This window comes from Sciurus vulgaris (genome assembly GCF_902686455.1).
Source record: "Sciurus vulgaris genome assembly, chromosome: X".
Classification (NCBI taxonomy): domain Eukaryota; kingdom Metazoa; phylum Chordata; class Mammalia; order Rodentia; family Sciuridae; genus Sciurus; species Sciurus vulgaris.
The window spans coordinates 24,627,677-24,635,519 of NC_136471.1; the positions used below are offsets into that span (position 1 = coordinate 24,627,677).

The window sequence follows — 7,843 nt, forward strand, 5'->3', positions numbered from 1 at the left end:
ATTGCTTTAGCTATTCTGGGTTTCTTGTTCTTCCAGATGAATTTCATAATTGCTTGCTCTATTTCTGTAAGGTACATCATTTGGATTTTAATTGGAATTGCATTGAATCTGTATAGCCCTTTTGGTAGTATGGCCATTTTGACACTACTAATTCTGCCTATCTGAGAACATGGGTGATCTTTCCGTCTTCTAAGGTTTTCCTTAATTTCTTTCTTTAGTGTTCTGTAGTTCTCATCGTAGAGGACTTTCACCTCTTTGTGAGATCGATTCCCAAGTATTTTATGGTTTTTCGATGCTATTGTGAATGGGGTAGTTTTCCTAATTTCTCTTTCTGAAGATTCATCATTTACATATAAAAATGCATTGGATTTATGAGCATTGATCTTGTATCCTGCTACTTTACTGAATTCTCTTATGAGTTCTAAAAGTTTTCTGCTGGAATTTCCAGGTTTCTCTAAATATATAATCATGTCATCAGCGAGCAGGGATAGTTTGAGTTCTTCTTTTCCTTCTCGTATCCCTTTAATTTCTTTGGATTGTGTAATTGTTCTGGCTAGAGTTTTAAGGACAATGTTGAATAGAAGTGGGAAAAGAGGGCATCCCTGCCTTGTTCCAGTTTTTAGGGGGAATGCTTTCAATTTTTCACCATTTAGAATGATATTGGCTGTGGGCTTAGTGTAGATGGCCTTTACAATGTTAAGGAATGTTCCCACTATCGCTATTTTTTGTAGTGTTTTGAGCATGAAGGGATGCTGTATTTTATCAAATGCTTTTTCTGCTTCTATTGAAATAATCATGTGATTCTTAACTTTAAGTTTGTTGATATGGTGAATGACATTTATTGATTTCCAGATGTTGCACCAACCTTGCATCCCTGGGATAAAACACTCTTGATCATGGTGCACTATCCTTTTAATATATTTTTGTATGCGATTAGCTAAAATTTTGTTGAGAATTTTGCGTCAATGTTCATTAAGGATATTGGTCTGAAATTTTCTTTCCTCGTTGTGTCTATGTCTGGTTTAGGTATCAGGGTGATATTGGCTTCATAGAATGAGTTTGGGAGGGTTACCTCCTCTTCTATTTCATGGAATACTTTGATGAGTATTGGAATGAGTTTTTCTTTAAAAGTTTGTAGAACTCGGCTGAGAACCCATCTGGTCCTGGACATTTCTTTGTTGGTAGGCTTTTGATGACCTCTTCTATTTCATTTCTTGATTTGATTTATTTAAGTTGTGTATGTCCTCCTCGTTCAGTTTAGGTAATTCATATGTCTCTAGAAACTTGTTGATGTCTTTGAGATTTTCTGTTTTGTTGGAATATAGATTTTCAAAATAGCTTCTAATTATATTTTGTATTTCACTCTTGTCTGTTGTGATATTTCCTTTTTCAGTCCAAATTTTAGTAATTTGAGTTTTCTCCCTCTTTCTCTTTGTCAATGTGGCTAAGCGTTTATCAATTTTGTTTATTTTTTCAAAGAACGAACTATTTATTTTGTTAACTTTTCCGATTGTTTCTTTTGTTTCAATTTCGTTGATTTCGGCTCTGAGTTTAACTATTTCCTGTCTTCTACTACTTTTGGTATTGGTCTGCTCTTCTTTTTCTAGTGCTTTGAGCTGTAGTGTTAAGTCGTTTATTTGTTGATTTCTACTTCTTTTGTTGAATGCGCCTCATGAAATAAATCTTCCTCTAAGTACTGCTTTCATAGTGTCCCAGAGATTTTGATATGATGTGTCTTTGTTCTCGTTTACTTCTAAGAATTTTTTTTATTTCCCTCCTGATGTCTTCTGTTATCCATTCATCATATAATAATGTATTATTTAATCTCCAGGTATTGGAGAAGTTTCTATTTTTTATTTTGTCATTTATTTCTAATTTCAAACCATTGTGATCTGATAGAATACAAGGTAGTATCTGTATCTTCTCGTATTTGCTCACAGTAGCTTTGTGGCATAAAATATGGTCTATTTTAGAGAAGGATCCATGTGCTGCTGAGAAGAAAGTGTATTCACTCTTTGTTGGATGGTATATTCTATATATGTCGGTTAAGTCTAAATTGTTGATTGTTTTATTGAGATCTATGGTTTCTTTATTCAATTTTCTTTGGGAGATCTATCCAGTGGTGAGAGAGGTGTGTTAAAATCGCCTAGTATTATTGTGTTGTGGTCTATTTGATTTCTGGAATTGAGAAGAATTTGTTTGATATACATTGATGAGCCCATGTTTGGGGCATAGATATTTATGATTGTTATGTCTTGCTGATTTATGCTTCCCTTAAGCAGTATGTAATGTCCTTCTTTATCCCTTCTGACTAGTTTTGGCTTGAAGTTCGCATTATCTGAAATGAGGATGGATACTCCAGCTTTTTTGCTGTGTCCATATGAGTGGTATATTTTTTCTCATCCTTTCACATTTAGTCTATGGGTTTATCTTTCTGTAAGATGAGTCTCTTGCAGGCAGCATATTTTTGGATTTTCCTTTTTAATCCAATCTGCCAGTCTATGTCTTTTGATTGATGAGTTCAGGCCATTAACATTCAGGGTTATTATTGTGATATGATTTGTATTCCCAGTCGTTTGACTCATTTTTGTTTTTTTGACATGATTTGTTTTCTCCTTTATTTGGCTATTCCTTTAGGCTAGTTCCTCCCGTTGCTGATTTGCATCGTTGTTTTCCATCTCTTCCTCATGTAATATTTTGCTGAGAATGTTCTGTAATGCTGGCTTTCTTTTTGTAAATTCCTTTAGCTTTTGTTTATCATGGAACGATCTTATTTCATCGTCAAATCTGAAAGTATGTAATGCTGGGTATAAGATTCTTGGTTGGCATCTGTTTTCTTTCAGGGCGTGGTAAATATTGTTCCAGGTCCTTGTGGGGTTTAGGGTCTGGATTGAAAAATATGATGATATTCTTATTGGTTTCCCTGAATGTAATTTGATTCTTTTCTCTCGTAGCCATTAAAATTCTGTCTTTATTTTGTATGTGAGGTATTTTCATTATAATATGCCTTGGTGTGGGCCTGTTGTATTTTTGTATATTTGGAGTCCTATAAGCCTCTTGTACTTGGTTTTCCATTTCATTCTTCAGATTTGGGCAATTTTCTGATATTATTTCATTGACTAGATTGTTCATTCCTTTGGTTTGTTTCTGTAAGCCTCCTCTATCCCAATAATTCTTAAATTTGGCCTTTTCATGATATCCCATAATTCTTGTAGATTCTGTTTATGATTTCTTACCATCTTCTCTGTTTGGTCAACTTTGTTTTCAAGGTTAAATATTTTGTCTTCAATATCTGAGGTTCTGTCTTCCAGGTGTTCTATCCTAGTCATTATGCTTTCTATTGAGTTTTCAACTTGGTTTATTGTTTCCTTCATTTCAAGGATTTCTTTTTCTTTTTTTCAGTATCTTTAACTCTTTATTGAAATGATCTCTTGCTTCCCATATTTGCTCTTTTAACTCTTGATTGGTGTGATCATTTAATGCCTGTACTTGTTCTTTCATCTCCTCCTTCAATGCCTGCATTTGCTCTTTCATCTCCTCATTTGCTTCCCTGATTGTTTTAATTATGTGCATTCTGAACTCCCTTTCTGACATTTCTTCTGCTTTGCTGTCAATGGGTTTTATTGATATATTATCTAGGTTTGTTTGGGACATTTTCTTCCCTTGTTTTCTCATATTGGTCAGATATTAGTGGGAGTCTGAGATATTGCAGATTTCCTCTATTGGCTTATAGTGTCCCTGTCGATTTCCAGTATATCACCTCCCAGCCTTCAGTAGCCTGAAGTCTTGGAAGAACTTGATAATGCAGTGCTTCCGAGGAAAGCTGCCCCTTGCCTGCTACTGGTTCCAGGGCTTGGAGCTGGCTCTGCGTGGAAAGGCTCTCACTGGGCTCTCTGCTCTGAGAAGCTGGCCATGGAAGGATCCTGCTGCTGGAGGGAGCAGGGCTGCCTGGTGAAGTCCCTGAGTGCCCTGACCTGGTCCCTGAAGCTGCCTGCCTGCCAGAGCTCACCACTGGCTCTGGGACCTGGAGCTGGCTCTGTGCAGAAAGGCCCCTACTGGGCGGCGTGCTCCGAGAAGCTGGCCATGGAAGGCGCCCACTGCCATAGGGAGCAGGGCTGCCTGGGGAAGACTCCAGCTGCCCTCCCCTGCTCTGAATAGCCGCCCCCTGTCCAGGTCTGCCGCCTGGGCCAAGCTTCACCCAGTGTGGGAGACTCACCCCGTGGCCCTATGTTAGTCCAAGTCTCTCAATGTCTCCCCTTCTTGAATCCTGGGTTCTGGAGTGACAGGAGATGCAGTCACCCTCTATTCTGCCAACTTGGATCCACAGTTTTCTTTTATTTCACCCTTCTGCCACAATGTTCTGCCTCATCTTGGGCCCAGAGTTATGGGATTGACCAATTATGGAGTGAACCTCTGGAATTTTGAGGCAAAGTAACTTTTCCTCTTCTACATTGTTCTTGTCAGTTCTGTGGGTCACTGGGAGGAAAAGCTGTCTAAAACTGTCCATCTTCATTCTTTGCCAGGTGGATATATAGTTGTCTCAGCAACTTTTGTAGCAAAGAATTGAATTTTCTTGGCAACCATTTTTAATATCAGTTGTCCATAAACATGAGTTTTCATATCTGAGTGCTCAATTGTACACATTTATCCTTATGAAATGAAATACCACATTGTTTTGATTAATGCCATTTTTCAATAAATTTTGAAATCAGATTATATATTTGCTTAAAAATGCAGTGTGTACTTTAGTAGTGATTGCATTTAACCTGAAGTTAATTTGTGGGAATATTACTATTTTAACAGTATGAATTTTTTTAACTAATTAGCATTAAATTGCATTTCATTTATTTTGATTTTCATTAATATTTTTCAAAAATATTTTGTAGTTTTCATGGTAATAGTTTTGCATTTCCTTTGTTAAATGTACTTCTAAGTATTTCACCTGCGAATCTATTATGAATGGAATTAATTTCTGATTTCATTTTTGGATCATTCATTGCAATAATTATTGCATCCTTCAACCTTGCTATAATTGTATATTATTTCTAATAATTTAATATATTCCTTATGATTTTTTAAAAATTTAATCCTAAAATTCATATACAAATACAAGGGACACAGAATATCAAAAATAATCTTGTAAAAAGTAGAGGTTTTTTTTATGGGTACCAGAGTTTGATTTTATTTAGCAATACAGAAATCATTTGGAACCATTTTGGGATAGATATCGTTAAAGTAGAGGTTCTGTCAAATCAATACTGCATTGGAGCTAGGTCCTTTGAAGAAGTTATACATAGGATACAAAAGATGCTTCCATATTTTACCTGCTCTTTTATGATAGAGTCCTTTCCCCTTCTCTCATCAATTTTGTTAGGTTAAAACACCACATACTGACTTACTCCAAATGAATCCCTAAGTCTGTTGTTTGGTTAGTAGTTTATGCCCACAGAACCAAACTTTTGCCTATGCTATTTTGGCCTTGCCATAATACTTAACAACACAAAATATACTTATAGGGGAAAACATAGTGGTGTTGTCCCAAACTACGAAATGTTTGATTTAGAACCTCCTTAGTATCAAGATGGCACACAAAGTTTATGAATCCAGTTCTTGAGCAGCAGAAACACACAACTACAATGGCTACACTGGTTAAAATATACAAATACTATACCAAGTTCACTATGTTGATATCACAATGTTTGTTTAAAACTGCTCTTTCAATAGGAAAAAATCAGGCAGTTCAGTGAAACCAAACAGAATGTGGGAACTGGCCAATTCTGAATAGCCACTCCATGAAACAAGTTAATATATGATATTAGAAAGATGAATGGGAAGGATATTTACTGGTACAGTGGTCTTCAATCTCTCCATTGTGATTACAAAAACAGGCCTTACCATATTGATTTTATACAATGTGCATTATTTATCCAATTTTAAATTTGTCCAAATTAGATTCTAATATGTACTTTTATTAGTCTTTCGCAGTGACATCATCTTTCTTGTGCTTCATTTCCTCAAAATCAATCTCAGATCCTGTCATCCTCTTATATATGTCTTTAATGTAATGACGCATCGTGTCAAAGTGAGTTGCGTCATCATATGTGTGGGAGATAAAGATATGGCCCTCTTTTCCCAAATCTTTTGGTACAAGAAGGTGACTGATGCTAACAAATTTCTATTCAATTGGTTCCAAGAGCTCCAAAGGTGATCTGATTTCTTTTTCATGTTTCTTCATCTCCACAGTTGTACTAATGATGGCAATGTACTTGTACATTATGTGCGGAGGAGGTTATGCAAACAAAAATATCTGACTTTCAATTGACATGAATCAATCTGTAGAATAATGAGGTTGCATATAACTTTGATCACCTGGTCTACTTTTCTACCAGATCTTTTACATAACTAGGATTATAGATGAGCTGGTTACAGAGGGCAATCTCTCCTTCAGACATTATGCTAACCTCTTTTCTATTTTGCATGATGATTTCTTCAATTTATTTTTTCAACATGTAAGCACCTCCATAAATTTCACTCAGCCTTGCAAATCCTTGTGGCAGCTCTCCAAGGCCATAGAGTGGATCAAAGTATGGGTTTTTGCCATATCTTGCCAAAGACTCACTATAATGTTTAATTTTATTAATGGTTTCACAACATGTGTGATCTAAGTAGTCATCAGTTCTGTAAAGTGCAGGAGCATGACCAGTAAAATCTATAACATCTTGACCCAAATCAAATTTCTTGTATACATCTTGAATTATGATCTTTTTAGGATCTATACCTTCAAAAGTTCTAGGATCTTTTTCATTGAGTTTGGCAACATACACTAGGAATTTTCTGAAGTGATTTTTTTCAAACGTTTACATTAACCTAGACACCAGGGTTTCTGCTTCAGTGGAAAAAAACCTTGTATATTTTTCCTCCCTCATAAAAAAAAGCTTCCTTTAGTCACTTTGAAATCCAGATAGAGAGTGACCTTTGTATAAAGCAGCATTGTAACTAGCTGACCATTAGCCATGAAGAACTTGGAAAATATGTCAACATTCGAGTCTCTTCCTCTCCCCATTGATGCTGATGGTGGTCCAGTGGTGTTACAGAAGCACTTTCCTTTCCATAATGTGGGTTTTGATCCATGTGAAAAAACTTCTTTCCATTCATTGACATTATACTGGACAGAATACATTATGTCAGACAGGTGGTTGCACAGCAAGATTGATCACATTGTACTCCTCTTTCATGGCAGGGCATGGCAAGGACTTAGGATTCCAGAACCCTGAAAGCACAGAGTCTGCAGACACCCTAAGGAAACTGGAAGATGCTCAGGCCCTTTGGGGACCTGCAGAAGTGGGAATACTGGAAAAGAGGTAAAATAGAGCTGACCAGGAGGTGAGGTGGTCCATAACCTCAGACAGAAAGAGAAGATGTAGACAGGGAGGGGAGGGTGGATACAAGAACAAATTTTGAGGACTGATTTCACCTATAGAATTGAAGCCATTTTTATCTTAGAGATTATAGTTGATTTTCTTTATATAAGATAAACTCATCTGCAAATAGAAATAATTTTACTTCTTCCTTTCCAATCTAAATAACTTATTATAATGCATGTCTAACTGCCCTGCTAGAATCTCCTGTGAAATGTTGAATAGAGGTGATGAAAACAGACATCCTTAACATGACTGACTTTATGGGAGTGACATGTAAAATTTCATGATGAAGTATGATTATTAAGTTGTCGATGTAATAATGAGCTTTATCAGGTTGAGAAAATCACCTTCTATTTCTGGTTCATTGACTGTTTTTTCTTTTTTTTTCAGGAGGAATTACTGAATTTGTCAAATGGATATTT

At 36.1% G+C, this 7,843-nt stretch overlaps 1 pseudogene across 1 annotated transcript; it reads right to left on the bottom strand.

Annotated features, from left to right (window-relative positions):
* Nucleotides 1–5,971: 5,971 nt before the first annotated feature.
* LOC306651062 (rab GDP dissociation inhibitor beta-like) lies at nt 5,972–7,176 on the bottom strand (annotated as a pseudogene). Its single transcript has one exon. The product of its transcript is annotated as a rab GDP dissociation inhibitor beta-like (transcript).
* Between the last annotated feature and the right edge of the window lie 667 nt (nt 7,177–7,843).